The sequence below is a fragment of the Macaca fascicularis genome, chromosome 5 (assembly GCF_037993035.2).
Source record: "Macaca fascicularis isolate 582-1 chromosome 5, T2T-MFA8v1.1".
Taxonomy (NCBI): Eukaryota; Metazoa; Chordata; class Mammalia; order Primates; family Cercopithecidae; genus Macaca; species Macaca fascicularis.
This window is the reverse complement of record NC_088379.1, coordinates 9516808-9532275: the sequence shown is the minus strand read 5'-3', so window position 1 is coordinate 9532275 and position 15468 is coordinate 9516808. Positions and strand designations below refer to the sequence as shown.

The following is a 15468-nucleotide window of genomic DNA, read 5'->3' as shown; positions in this document are numbered from 1 at the left end:
TGTGCAGGTTACATAGGTATACATGTGCCATGGTGGTTTGCTGCACACAACCCATCATCTAGCTTTTAAACCCCACATGCATTAGGTATTTGTCCTAATGCTCTCTCTCCCCCCTTTCCTCCCACTCCCCGACAGGTCCCAGTGTGTATTGTTCCCCTCCCTGTGTCCCTGTGTTCTCATTGTTCAACTTCCACTTATGAGAAGAACATGTCGTGTTTGGTTTTCTGTTCCTGTGTTAGTTTGCCAATGATGGCTTCCAGCTTCATCCATGGGCCTGCAAAGGATAGCTCATTTTTTTATGGCTGCATAGTATTCCATGGTATGTATGTGCCACATTTTCTTTATCCAGTGTATAATTGATGGACATTTGGGTTGGTCTAAGTCTTTGCTATTGTAAACAGCACTGCAAATAAATATACATACGCATATATCTTTATAGTAGCATGATTTATAATCCTTTGGCCATATACTCAGTAATGGGATTGCTGGATCAAATGGTATTTCTGGTTCTAGATCCTTAAGGAATTGCCACACTGTCTTCCACAATGGTTGAACTAATTTACACTGCCATCAACAGTGTAAAAGTGTGTCTATTTCTCCACAGCCTCACCAGCATGTATTGTTTCCTGACTTTTTAATAATTACCACTGATTAGTGTAAGATGGTATCTCATTGTGGTTTTGATTTGTATTTCTGTAATGATCAGTGATTTTTCATGTTTGTTGGCCACATAAATCTCTTCTTAGGAAGGTCTGTTCACATCCTTTGATAATTAGCAATTTGATACCACTTCTGCAAATCTGTCCTGGTTGAATTGACCTCACCTTTTCGGTAGCTATCAATCAGACCACTCTGGACTCACATGGGCTCTTCTCCTCGAGGACCATGAACAGTTCACACCTTGAATTCTCACTAGCTTCACTGCCAAAGGAAGATACCCAAGTCCTCAGACTTCCAAGCTGACCAGGGAGCTCAACACATTCGATACCATTTCTCAGTATGACAGGTGAGGAGTTTCACATCTCCTTGCAGCTCTGCTGACCAACGGTGCTTCTTCCTGTCAGAAGCTACAGCTTACAAATGGACCAAGAAATTCATTATGAGGAAGAGTCCTAGCATGGTTTGTTTTCCTCTTATTACAAAACCAACCCCCAAGGACGGACCTCTGGACCCACTGCCAGCAGAAAACTATCTTAGAAAAAGCCAGCAAGGGCTAATAGCATAAAAGGCATGAGCAACAGCTGCCATTTCTCAGGAAGTGTCACTCGCTCCCAGTTTAGCACTACGGGTCAGTTAACTGGAGTAGTGTGACACTGCATGATTGTCAAGGTTTCAGAATTCAGTTCCAAGTCGCAGATGGACCCTGGTTGCCCAGCGAAGGCACAGTATTACCAAAGATGACATCTGTTCCCTGTCCGCAAATATTTTATCTCCAGAGGCGCCAAAGACGTCCAGAGATAAACTACAGGGAATTCCCATCCCCAACCATCTCGCAATTCAGATTTTGCTGGGAACATTTCCACAGCAGCACTCAGATGGTACAGCTTTGGAGGAAATAGAGATATACATTATCACCTTTAACCCTGGGGGAGTCTGTCAGAACAGTGATGTTCCTGATTGAGCCTTCCCACCATTACAGATGCACAGGCTTTACCACCACTACTGGAAACCACAGGACAATCACTAGTCATCTGAAGGTCATCCTTTTCAGGAAACTTCACTGAGTCAAGACCGTATGATCAAGAAATTTAGAGAGTTAATATCCTTAAAGAAATAGGAGTAGACATTGGGCAGACAAGGTTAAAGTTAAATAGAAATATTTAGGCAAAAGATAGTACTTGATAAAAATGTGAGATAAATTCTAGAATGAACTGTCTGAAGATCACAGGAGTTTTTCTGATGATCAGAGAAAAATACGAAGGCTAAAATGAGGACAAGTGGACAGAACATACTTACTCCAGTAATTTGGACATCCCCCTCTTCCTGGGCCCCAAAGATCAAGCTCGGAGAGGTACAGGACTTTTAGGCATTTGGGTTCAGGGTATCTTCCATGGACCTGGACGTGGGGTTCAAATATCTATGGACTGCTCAGACAGCTCATTCCACTGAGTTACAGAGAAGATGAGGAACAGCAACAGATAATTCAACACTTTCTCTGCATTATGTGTTTAGAAAAAATTCCATCAGAATAAAATCTGTTGAAATGTAGATTTTGAGTCCTATTAATCTGAAAATTCAGTACCACATAGGTACTAGTGTTGTGACCACTAAAACAGATCCAGAAGATCCAGTGAGGTAGACTTGATCTAGCCAATCCTGAAGCATGCTATACTATGCCAAGAATCCAAATTAGCTAAAAATGCAGCTTATTTTTCTCTTGTAGGCAGGGCTTTAAACCAGTATGACAGGGGTATTAAGACTTTCACATAGAACATTACCAAAGTGGATCCCATCTACCTTTGCAGAAGGCAACATAAGGGGAACTGCTCGACCTGTCACAGCATAGGCTGTGCAACTGTGCCCTGAAGCCAGAACTCAAACTCTGATTCTGTATCCAGGATATGAAACAAGGAGTTTTCCTAACTAGCCACATACTTCATCAACCCACTCACACCAAGAAAGAAAATCAGAGCTGGTCTACAAAGAGGACAGACTGCTATGACTATGGGTAGCTGTGTTTGGGGCTCAACCTAAGAACACTGGGAGGAGAGAAAAGGTTGTGAGACTTGGAAGGGCCAGTCCTATAGCATGGATGTTGCTGGGCCTTTAACCTCTACCCTTGACCACAGCAAAGGGAGCAATAGCAAAGAAGGTTTAATACCCAAGACTGAGGTCTCAAGATGCAGGAACCAGTGGGGGAAGACTCTGGTGACCCAGACCCAATCAATACTGCCCATGTAAGTCCATTTTATGGGCATGGAATGGAGTGAATTTCTCCACCAGAAAAGTAGTGAGAAACCTCACCAGGAGCACTGTAAATCCTCTGGTTTAATAATGACCCTCATGTGGAAACTATATCAATGCCAGTCAGATAGGGGTCAGAGAACAACCCAGGATGTGTCCAGAGCCTGAGGTAATAGAAGTGAGAAGCCACAGAGGATTGAAAAGTTAAACCCAAACACATTTGTGAGCAGCTTGCACAGGAAGACAGCACCAGGTGTGGTGGATCCAGGTACCTGGGTTAATCCTGCCAGGACTGAAAATAAGAGAAGGGGTCCACACCAGCTTATCCAACCCTACACATTTCAGTTGGGAGTCAGAGTTCTTTTGGCTGGAATCACAATTCAAACCCACCCCCCACCCCCACTCGAGGAAAAAAGTGGGAAATGTTGGAGGAGGGAAAAATAAATTCTGATGAAAAGATCATCAATGTCTCAATTTCAGATGGGATGCTGACTGCTCTTAGCATCTTAGTACCATGTGGAAGCACACCTAAACTAAATGTTAAAATACTTTCAATCTTATTTATTCCTAAGTAGCATGTTCAACAGCAATAACAAGCAAAAGTTGACATGTTCTCACAAGAGTGGAAATCTAACCCATAATATGTATTACAGCCCCATGAAAGACCGAGCATTGCAAATTTCTTCAACAATTATAGCAGCATATGACAAGTGATAAATAGAAGGTAGATGACATTTTAGCTCTTGCATCAAACTGTCTCACCTTTCCTGTGGTGGAAAGCGTGAGACTTATAAGACAAAACATCCTTTGAATATAATGATCAGTCATCTCCATTTTTTATTCTCATTCTGAGATATTTAATAGAAACAGACATTCATTGCAGGAGACAGTTATAGGACAAGGGTGAAAGACACAGGGATGTGTGAGCAGCTCTCCCTGGGGAAGGAGAAAGTCCCCATCACAGGAAGGAAGAGTGGGGAGCTCCTTGCCGCAGTAGGCACTGAGCTCGTTTATCTTCTGAGACAGAAGCACAGGCAGCTGCACATTCTACTTGAATGACTGAGCTGCCCCAGGCCATGCCCTCATCCTCTCAGCTAGCTTGTTTTCTTGTAGAGTCACCCCAGCGGCTCAGGGGAATAGATGCTTGGGTGAGGAGAAAACTGGTGGAATGTTAGAGGTAGCTGGTTAAACCAGACTGTAGCCCTCCAGGAGGGATGTTGTGAAATGGATTGCTCATGGTTCCTCCAGGATCCCCAAGCAGGTTGAGTCTTAGTCACCTCCATCAGTGACCAGCTCAATCCTAACCCCTTTTCAGTGGCTGTCCTCTCTACTTTGCCACCCTTTCACTCTCCTCTGGGCTCCCTTGGATCACTTTTAAATAAGGGACCAATAAAGTAGGCAGATGAAGGGCCCTCTTAAAGTCCTCTTCCAAGTCCCAAGAACCCATGAATATGCTATGCTACACAGCAGGCAGGGAGTAAAGGAGAGACAGAACTGAGGTTACTCATCATCTTGAAGGTACAGAGATTCCCAGGATTGCCCAGGGGGAGCAATGTCAGGAAAGTGATTCAAGTGTGAAAGTGGGAGAGGCAGGGAGAATTGGAGATGAGAATCAGGATTCGAGATGTGGTGCTCACTGGGCAGCTAGAGGTGGTCCCACCTGAGGCAGAAGAGGGTCCCTACCCTGAAGGTTACAGAAGGAACAAGGTAAGGAATGCCATGGTCTCTAAAGATAGCTAAAGGCATGAAACAAATTGCCCAACAGAGCAGCCAGTTAGACAACCTTGCCAATGTCTTCATTTTTTCCAAGTGACTCCATTTTAAACCTCTCATCTCTACGATAGAATACATTTACATTTAAGTCTCCTAATGTACTGATTACTTATCACAGTACCATAGGAAACACAGAACCTGTCCAAAATTCTTTCTTCAACATTCAGGGGAATCCAGAAGTCACTGCTTTTCACCTTATATTTCAACTAAGAGTCCTTAAAACTCTTTCTGGAGACCCTAATTCAGAAAACGGGCAAGAAGAATGGCCACGCATGCTCTTAGCATCCCAGGAGGGAGATTTTGCAGTGATATTATAGATGGTTCTCATTTCAAGTGAGTGTCAAATGCTTTGAAATAGATTAAAACATGAAATAAATCAGTATTTTGGTTTTCTATGGAGGAAACTATACAGCACAGTACATTAACGAACTATTCTATGGACCAAGACAACTTCCTCACTGGATTCTACCACCAGAGTGGAAATCACATATAAATCTTTCCCAACACAAAAGCCAGACATTTTTAAAATGTCTCTTTCCAAGCAACTAATAAGTAGATTGACAGACAACAGAGCGCTTCCTGAAGTTCTGCCTCCCATAGAGGCTCCCATTTCACAGGGGAGCACAAGGTCCCTGCCTTCCCCAAACTGTAGGTCAGCACAGCTCCCAAGTGGCACATTTCTCATCGCACACTCACAACAGCAAGTTCTTCCTGACTGACAGCTCTAAATCTTCCTCTTTCCATTATGGCTGCCGCCTTCCAGGCTCTTAGAATCACTTTCCAAGAAAGAAACACAAAACACAAACGTGAAAGGGTCTAAAATATGGAAAGCAAGACCAGCAGTGAGAACACCTCGGTGTTTTTCCTTCAAGCATTCCCAGTAAAGGTGAGCCACACACAACCTCGAGTGACCCACTCAGTGCTCTGGCCATCTCTGGCTGCTCCCCCTACCTATCTTTCACCATCCTACCCTATGAGTTTCCCAGCATCACTTCCAAAATATACACCTCCCCCAAGCGTAGAGCTCAGCTTCTGAATCTAGGGAATCCAAACTAAGACACTCAGGTGATGTTTCATAGTACAAATAAGGCAATGCTTCACTACTTTGTCATGACTCACCAATAGCTAAATACCAGGTTACTTAGATCAGGAATAAAAATGGGACATACATTTTATTGTCTTTAATTCAGGTAAAGATGACATTATGAACTCTGCTACACAAACCAACATGAATTCCAGTATCATATGGGCTGATGCCTAAAACACAACTTAGCAAATCATACACAAAATTATGTAATAAAATGATTTCACCATTTTAAACCTCCCACCAAAAGCACTGCAAGCCAAGCCTCCTCGCTTCCATCTCCAGCAGAATATTTCACGTTTTCCTTGTCCAAAAATCTAAGTTTCCTAGTTGTTACAATAGACTACATTTTATTTGAATATTTTCAGATTTGAAGCACAGCTGAGGGTAGTGCAGACAGGCTCACTGTGGCTGTCAAGTTCTCAGGACATTGTCCAAGTCACCTCCCTTACTCTGAGCATCACCAGCTGGACAAGATCTGAAGAGGGAACAAAATTCCTCATGGAGAAGCCATCTATCAACAGACCCACGTATGCCCAATATGCCACGCCACAAGGAATCCAGTCAGATCACCATAAGATACATGTGGAATGCTTCAGCTATGGAATCTGGATGATGCCTACAGAAGGGCTGACACTGTCCTGCTGAAGTCAACACTCAGGAACATCGGGCATCTTGTAGAACATGTGGGCAAGCATGGCAGAGGCTGGGGAGCTCAGCGACCTGCTCCAGGCCACCTTGTAAGCAACAGAGTCAAGGAGAGTACATGCCCGTGTCCTCATCCTGGCCTCCCATACACACACAAAACTAACATAATGAAAATTGCTGTAAAACTCTGCATTGCATGAGAGCATTTTCCTATGTAGAGCAAAGCTGAGGGTAGGGTCAGGAAGAGCCTTAACTCATGGTGATTCCCAAGTATACAGGACATTGTCCAGATGATCTCCCCTAATCTGAGTGTCATGAGCCAAACAAGGGCTGAAGAGAAAAAACTCACTGAGCACACATTTGTGAACAAAATACAGCCAAGATGCCACACTTTCGCCAGTTCAGCATCCTCCCATGGGCTTCCTCAGAACACTTTGAAATTAGGTACTCAATAACATAGGCAGATTAGTGACCCCCTAAGATTTCTAAGTCTTAATCCTTAGATGCTGGGAACGTGTTTTTGATATGGCAAGGGGGAATGTGGGAGATAGAACTGAGGTTGCTAATCAGCTAATGTGCAGAGATCACCCTGGATAGTCCAGGAGGGTCCCTTGTCACCAAAGGTGATTCAAAAAATTAAGCAGAGGAGGGAGGCAGATGCAGAATGATAATCAGATCTCAAGATGCACTCCCAGTTCTGAAGCTGAGGGTAGAATCCCTCCGTCTGAAGCCCAGAAACGGACCACAAGTCAAGGAATGCAGGGCGCTGCTAAAATGGAAGTCAAGGAAATAGACTGTCCTCTAGAAAACAACAAGCCAACCATGTAAACAGCTTCATTTTGTTTAGGTGAGACCAATTTCAGTCTATTGATCACCACTGTAACGTGAGATAAATCTGTTTTACTTAAGCACTAACTTGATGCCCATTTATTACAGCAGAAAGAGAAAGAAATGCAAGACCTGTCCAACATTCTTAATGTTCTTTTGTCAGGGTGATCCAGAGTCAGTCACTGATGTTCACCTGAAAGTTTCTCTAAGAGTCTTCATAACTCTTCCTACCCTGAGAATCAATGGAGAACAAAATTAAAGGCAACATATATTAAAGGCAACATAGAGTATATCCTGAGCATTTCAGTATTTAAGTGTGATAAATGTCTTTGTTCAATTTACATGTGAAATGTATAGGCACAAATGGCATGAAAGACAGATTAAAATTTACAAGAGTAGGTTCTATTTGTGTTTTCTATGAAGTGTACTAAATATATGATTTAGAACTTTCTACAAGATATTCTGTTGCCCAATGACTTCCCCACTCGATTCTATCACCAGTTAAGATATGACACCAGTCACATACCAGTTGTTCCAGACAACATAAAGAGATGGAAATAGTCTTTAGAATGTCACTCTCCCATGACTGACAGGCTAGAACAACCAAAAGCATTGTCATTCTCTCCACCGTAGACTATGAGGAAGGTCCCATCCAGATGGACCAGGAGGTTCCCTGCTCTTCACGAATTGCAGGTCGGGACAGCACCAGGAGAGGCTGATCATTTCTCACTAAGGCCTGACCATCAGTGGGTCCTTCTCACAGATGGCTCCGAGTATTCTCCACCCTCCCTTTTGGTAGCCTCTGCCCCGGCTGTCAGAACCACCTCCCCCCAAAACTACCACCCTACAAATCTGCAAGAATCCTACACCTGGAAAGCAAGACCATCAGCTGCTTCCACATCTAAGAGAGAACCCTGGCTCACGTTTGTGCCCCCAGGGGCCTGGCAGGCCCAGCACTCCCCACCATGGGGATGGGAATGATGTCAAAATCCTCTTTGATGGGAGACCACTGAGCCCTTCTTAGCCAGAGGTGGTGGTGCTGTTGCCACCATGATCAACATTGTCTGTAGATTTTCCAGGACAACACTCAGACATTACCACAGGCACCAAAAGAAAGGCAGAAGCCTCCAGCAACAAGTATTCTGCATTGAGTCCTCCTCCTCCTTTAGGTGAGCTTAAGGTTCTGCACCTACCACCGACTTGAGAAACTGCAGGGATACTTAAGTCTGTCACCACAAGGAACTACTTGCTGGTGAACGGTGACTCAGGAGAGTCCCTGACCTGCTGAATGATCCAAGGAGAGGAGACAGAATGAGAAGAGTTCCATGGGGACACAGGTTGCATAGTTACTACTGAGGAAACATCACTTCTCAGGCATCAGGGAGGTATATATATCATTTTCCTGCGTAGTCTAAGAGGTAGAAAGAGAAAACCCCATTTCTTAAGTGCTCCCTAGCCTTCAACACCCATGGTAAGCTGGGTCCCAAACAGGATTGTGTTGGTGGAACAGCTCTATTGGAACTAACAAGGCAGCTGTCCCTTGCCTAGTCAGAAAGGAGGTTTGCTTTTCAGCTCTCTCCATGCACTGCACTTTGTCAAGGCTGGATGGAGCCAGAGGGCAGGCTGGGTACAGAACTCAAAGCCAGCAGTCTGAAATGACTTCTCTTTACAGTAGACCCTAGTTTATGAAACTGAGCTGAGAATTTTCCTGGCTCCAAACTATAGAATTACTCTAAACATGGTACAGCTTGAAGGAAACAATGTTCAGGATAGACCCTAAGGAAGCACCTGTCAGTGCAGAGCAGCTCATTGGATGCCTGGTAACTCTCATCAGGACCCGTTAGGAAGCTCTATCAGCCTCTTTGCTCCAGGCCCCAAACTGGCCCTTATGAGATCCCAACTTGTGTTGTCACCAATTACTGCAAGGATACAATTTTGACCACCTATCATATTGGCGTCACTTCATGTGAAACAGCACAGAGCCAATTCTGTAAAAGTTTCTTTAGTAAGTTGGAGCAGACTGACAGCTCTCACAGCCTGGGAGAAGGTACTTAGCCTAACAGCACAGGCACAAACAGGACAGAATCCAGGAGGGGTGGGCTGCCATATCATGAGACTGAGTGTTTACCTTATGGGAAGGTATCAGCCACAGCTATCAGGATCACAGCCACCAGCCAATGCCCAAGAACATTCCCTTACACATCACGTGTGAGATTCATGGGAGGCCCTTAGAGCTGCAGCATACACTCTCTGGGTAGGGAAGCAGCCAGTGACATGGGCTCCATAAGGGGCATGAGTGAGTCATCTTGGCGAAACCTAGGGACAAACTTAAGGATCTTTACAACAAAGAACACTCAGAGGAAGAGAGCAGCTATAACCTCGACAGCTCAAAGCACTGCTTTCCTAGTCATATGTGTTCTTACTGCCTCTAAGCTGCAGAAGTAAAGAGGTAAGCCAAAGGGAGTAGTGCCTGCATTTCACTCACTCACTCACCCACCCCAATTGCAGCAGCCCCTTAGAGGAGGGTGGAGGGTAGAGGGTGGTCAGGACTTCAGGCATTTGGGTTCAGAGTCACCTCTATGCCCGTTACTTGTGGTTCAGAAAACTCTGTCCCCTCATTCTCAGAGTCACCACAACCAATAGGAAATAAGTCAACAGATCTAATACAGCTGACACCTGATGCTTCCATCTTTACTATCTGATGGAAGAACCTCTAAGACTAAGGCAGAGAAATTATCCCATGGCAATATATTGAGAAGCCAGAGATTTCACAGCCTAGGTGTGTGAATATTCAGAGAACATATGAGAAACCAGGCTCAAAATAAACACTGCCCATGTCACGGCCTGTGGACATGTCTGGAGATAAATCAGATGTAAAATATGTTCTGTAACATCCAGAGCGACAGCATCTCACAAGGCCTGTCTCAAGTATTCTGAGGAGAGGGACCCACTCATGACATGCAAGGTAGAACAACATCAGGCAGACAAGCTAAAGGATACCCTAGGCTGTGACCATGAGAGGTGGCAGGATGATGTCACAAGCCCCACATATGCACCTGTTGGTGACGTGAAAGTAAAGTAGCTTTGGAATCATTTCTGTTACATCATTGGTGTCTTAACCTAGACCCAACGTGAGATATTTGAATGAACACAGCAGGACCCATGCTTTCAAATGCATCTCTATTTCATCTGACCCCAGTCCTCAGTGTTTCAAAGGCAAAGACGTCCCCTCCCAGGTCGGCCTGCATGAGAATCCATGAGGCTAAGGGAGAAGGTAAAGATCACCATAAGATACATGTGGAATGCTTCAGCTATGGAATCTGGATGATCCCTACAGCAGAAGGGCTGACACTGTCCTGCTGAAGCCAACACTCAGGAACGCTGGGCATCTTGCAGAACGTGTGGGCAAGCATGGCAGAGGCTGGGGAGCTCAGTGACCAGTTCCAGGCCACCTTGTAAGCAACAGAGCTATGGAGAGTACCATGCCCATGTCCTCATCCTGGCCTCCCATACACATGAAAAAACTAAAATAATGAAAGTTGCTGTAAAACTCTGCATTACATGAGAACATTTTCCTATGTAGAGCAAAGCTGAGCGTAGGGTCAGGAAGAGCCTTAACTCATGGTGATTCCCAAGTATACAGGACATTGTCCAGATGATCTCCCCCAATCTGAGAATCGTGAGCCAAACAAGGGCTGAAGAGAACTCACTGAGCACACATTTGTGAACAAAATACAGCCAAGATGCCATATTACTAGGTATCAGGAGAGCAACTGACACAGGCAGTGCCCAGTATCATAGGACAACCATGAGCACGGAGCTGTGCAGAATCAACTTGCAATGTCCACCTGCAAACGTTCATGCCCCAGGGCAGGGCCTGTCCCTGATAATGTACAGTCCCTGATGGCCTGTGACAGACAGACAGAATTACAGTTGTTGAAATGCAAAGCCCCTGAAGTGCATCCTTCAGTGTAGAGGTAGGAGCCCAAGACAGGTCTTCACACACGCATTCCTTCAAAGACCTTGCAAGTCAAAAGACCCACCTAAGTAAAGCAGTTGTAAATTAAAGGCAAGCACTCTAACAGGTAGAATTGATTGGTTGCATGTGGATCAGGGACAACCGCATTCCTTGTGAATACACAAATACCAAAGAGAAAGGAAAAAATTAGAAACCCTCTGGACTGCAGGGTGTTTTGCTCCCCCACAGTAGCAGGCCAAGCCTCTCTTCTCTCCCCATGTACCACTCAGTTCCTCCTCATCCATGAGCTTCCTGAGCTTCAGGTCAAGGATCTACAAAAGGTAGACCCAGTCTAAACTTCCCCATTCCCACCTCATCTTGGAGCACAGCCTTCAGAAAACATAAAAACTTTCTCCTCCTATCAAGTGATGCCAGGTCCCAACCTGAGCACTCAAGACCATACTGTCACTTTCCATTTAAAATGTTTCATAATATCAAGTTGATGTCTGCAGTTTTTCAGCAGGTACAAGTGTTAAAGGGGATGGTCTAGGAAGATAATTCTTTAATGGAGCAAACCTGCTTCACTGAATATGCCTACAACCCTCAGAAAATTTCATGATGAAGAGCAACAGTTTTCTGTAGCAATTTTTCTTGCCAGAACATCGGTTTCAAATCCATGGTTGAAGATCCTCAGCCAAGTCTCCCCCTAAAGCATTAATATCTGTAAAAGAAATCTGTTCTTCCAAGGTAGGTAGATGATCCTTCTGACATCCTGCTGGAAGGTTCAAGTTAAGCATATGTCTCACTACAGTGCAATGAAGCTAGTCATATTACTCCATGGGCACTGTAGGCCCCATACAGTAATCATCTTTACCCCACAAAGGTTATCAAGACAGACCGGCCAGGGCCTTTGTCAGTGTTAACTCTAGATCACTAGATGAAAGCAGTCTGTATGTGTTGATAAAGGAACTGTTCCCTTGATGCTGACATAAACTACATGTTTATGTCTAGGATAGGTATGTCTGTACTGAATACACAGACTTCACAGGAACTATGCCCCCCTCATCCTCTAAATGAGCCAACTATGTCCAAAACATATAAAGTGTATTAGGGACTGTAAGTCATCCAGAGATAGCTTAAAGGATACAGGATTATGTACTTAGGTTACGTGCCTTTTATACAAGGGGCTTGAGCACTTGAAGGTCCTAGAATTAATCCCTTGCAATACAGGGCAAAGGGTACTCATTTTATTCTGAGGGTTTAAAAATGTCAACTGGACTAGTCACAAGCAGTAGAATCAAGGAACAAAAATCTAAAGGTCAGATGATACTTAAGCTAGTACCTCTCTCCACCCCAGAACAGTACATAGAATAGATCTAGCTAATTGGGAGGTAGATAAATCAACATTATTCACTTATGAATCATGGGTACCCCATGTGCTCTCAAGTTTTGGAAATACAGGCTCCTCTCAGCAGTCCCTCCCATCCTCAGGCTGCCTCCTGCCAGTCCATTCCTGAATCAGCCTGCCTGGGGCAGATGTACTACGTGGGTAGCATCAAAGGGGGTGTTCAATTCCACTAGTGAGAGACCACTTAAGTCTCCTGTGTGGAGATACAGGTAAGTAACTTGTCGCTAGGACCATCTTTTCCTTGCAGGAGTGGTTGAGCTTTCCATGAAGTTTTCTTCCAGAGTTCCAAGTGGCAATGAGCGATAAGCGAACCCCCCAAGGGGGTGTTCAATTCCACTACAGCTCTCCTTAGTGCATGAAATTTTCTGGGGGTTGTAGGTATATTGACTGAAACAGGTTTGTTTCATGAAAGAATTTTCTTCCTAGACTATACCCTTTAAACCCTTGTACCTGCTAAAAAAAAAAAAAAAAAAAAAAACTGTAGGTATCAACTCAATATGTTGAAACACTTTAAATGGAAAGTAAGTATGGCCCTGAGCGCTCAGGTTGGGACCAGGAATCACTACCGGCTACTAAAGGACATCCAACTAGGAAGGAAACCACACACTTAGACTTTGTGGGGAGGAACAGGACCTTCATCACTACTTTTGTGTAAGATTCTTGTCCTCACACAAAGGCAGAAATTCATCTCAGTCTTCTGCAGAGAGATCATTCTTTCATCATTGATGTCATATTCATGCAAGATGGGCAAGGAGGAATGGTCATCAGCAGCTCTCTTTGACCAACGATTTTCAAGTAGCAGCAAACTGTTCACATGAAATGAAAGCACAAAATCCTAGACTATTCATGGGAGGGTCCTTTTAAGGCTGTAGTTATATGTCACCAAGGTACCTTCAATGAAAACTAGAAGGTAGGGTGAAAAAGGTAAGGAAGAACAGCTGAATCCATGTAAAGAGGAGAAACATCACTAGTGCTAACTTTTCCTTATGTCAGTGGTTGAACTTTCCAGGAAACGTCCCTTCAGAGTCCCAAGTGTCAGTGAGAGATAGAGGAGCACCCAAGAAGACATTCAATTCCACTACGGGTCTTTTTTGTGCATGAGCCACACAGGAGACTTAAATCTCTCACTAGTTCAGGGGTGGGGGTCCAACAGCCAAGGTCATATGCCAGGTAATGTACAGAGTTTGAACTCTAAGGCTGCATCTACGAGCCCAAGGGATGATCCAAGACAAGATGACATCAGCTCACTTCTCCCAGCACAGCCTGGGAGGAAAATCCCCAGATGCTCAAGACGGGTAGAAAATTTCTGAGGAAATCCCCACATGCTCAAGACTGGTAGAAACAATGAAAACCAGCTGTATTCAGAGCCCAACATTGATCGGCTTCCCATGGACTCCTGATAGGAATATTCAGAAAACTGTTTTGAGCCGGATGTGGTGGCTCACACCTGTAATCCCAGCACTTTGGGAGGCTGAGGTGGGCGGATCACCTAAAGTTAGGAGTTCAAGACCAGCCTGGTCAACACAGTGAAACTCTGGTGGTAGGCACCTGTAATCCCAGCTACTTGGGAGGCTGAGGCAGGAAAATGGCATGAACTCGGGAGGCAGGGCTTGCAGTCAGCTGAGATCATGCCACTGCACTCCAGCCTGGGCGACAGAGCGAGACAAAAACAAACAAACACTGGGCATGGTGACATGAACCTGTACTCCCAGCTACTTGGGAGGCTGAGGCATGAGAATTGTTTGAACCCAGGAGGTGGAGGTTGCAGTGAGCCGAGATTGTGCCACTGCACTCCAGCCTGGGTGACAGAGCAAGACTGTGTCAAACAAAAACAAAAAAACAGCAAACCTGTTTTGGGCAGTAAGACCTACATTATTGTGGGGAGGTAGATTCCTGCCACTGTGTAGGAACTGTGGATGTGTTCCTTGCTCTCCTACTTCCTGCAGAAAGGTTCCAAAGGCCCATTCCTTTGCCAGCTTTAAACTAAGAAATAGGACTCTTGTCTGCTACTGAAAAACAGATTTCAGAGACCAAGATGGGGCAATATCCAACTTCCAGTTAGTTTTCCCTGTAGGACTTTCTTACCATATAGCAGATGACAACTTAGTTTCACCCTCAATGTGCCAGAACATCAAGATCAACAGTCACCAGCAATAGGATCCAAGATTAAGTCAGGTTGTGAGGAAGATGAACATCCAGGGTGAACCTAGTTGAACCTGCCCTAATTGTTGCAGGACCAATAAGGTGCCAGCAGGTATCCATGTAGAAAATAAAGTCAGAACAACTCTATGTTGAAGTCTCCAATGTGAGACTGTCATCAAGTCTGGGCCATTTTACCATCAACTGAGCCCAACCTGACTCAAACAGGCTCACTGCTCTTTCTTTCCTAAGGAAGATATGGAATACCTACTACACACCAGGAGGAAGATACACGTTCAAAAATCTGTCCCCATGGAGATGAGCAGCTTGATATCCTCCTCTGCAAAGCTGTCCAGGTTCCATCGGCCTCACCTCTGGAGCAGGAAGTACTCACCACAGAACACCCTGGACTCAGACTCATCCCTGAGGACCAACACACCTCAGTGGGTCTCCTGGCTGCATCCTCACCAGAATCACTGGCAGAGTAACCCAAGATGCCTGAATTCTCAGACTTCCCAGCCAGGGAGCTCCCTGGGTTCACAGAGCCGTTTCTCAGCATAAAGGATGAGAGGACCTGCGTCTTCTTGCAGCTCTGCTGCCCAACGATGCTTCTTTCAGGGTCAGCCACTCAGACAATACACTAACTCCTCACAAGGGGCAGCCCTCGTGCTGCTTGTTTTCTGACTGTAGCCAGCCTTCAGGAGGGCTGTGACCCAGCAGCAGCAG

General features: G+C 44.9%; 1 long non-coding RNA gene across 1 annotated transcript in view; it reads right to left on the bottom strand.

Moving 5' to 3' along the window:
- LOC135970879 (uncharacterized) overlaps window positions 1-15468 on the bottom strand; it is a 292572-nt gene that overhangs the window by 62837 nt on the left and 214267 nt on the right. The gene's annotated exons all lie outside the window — the stretch shown is intronic.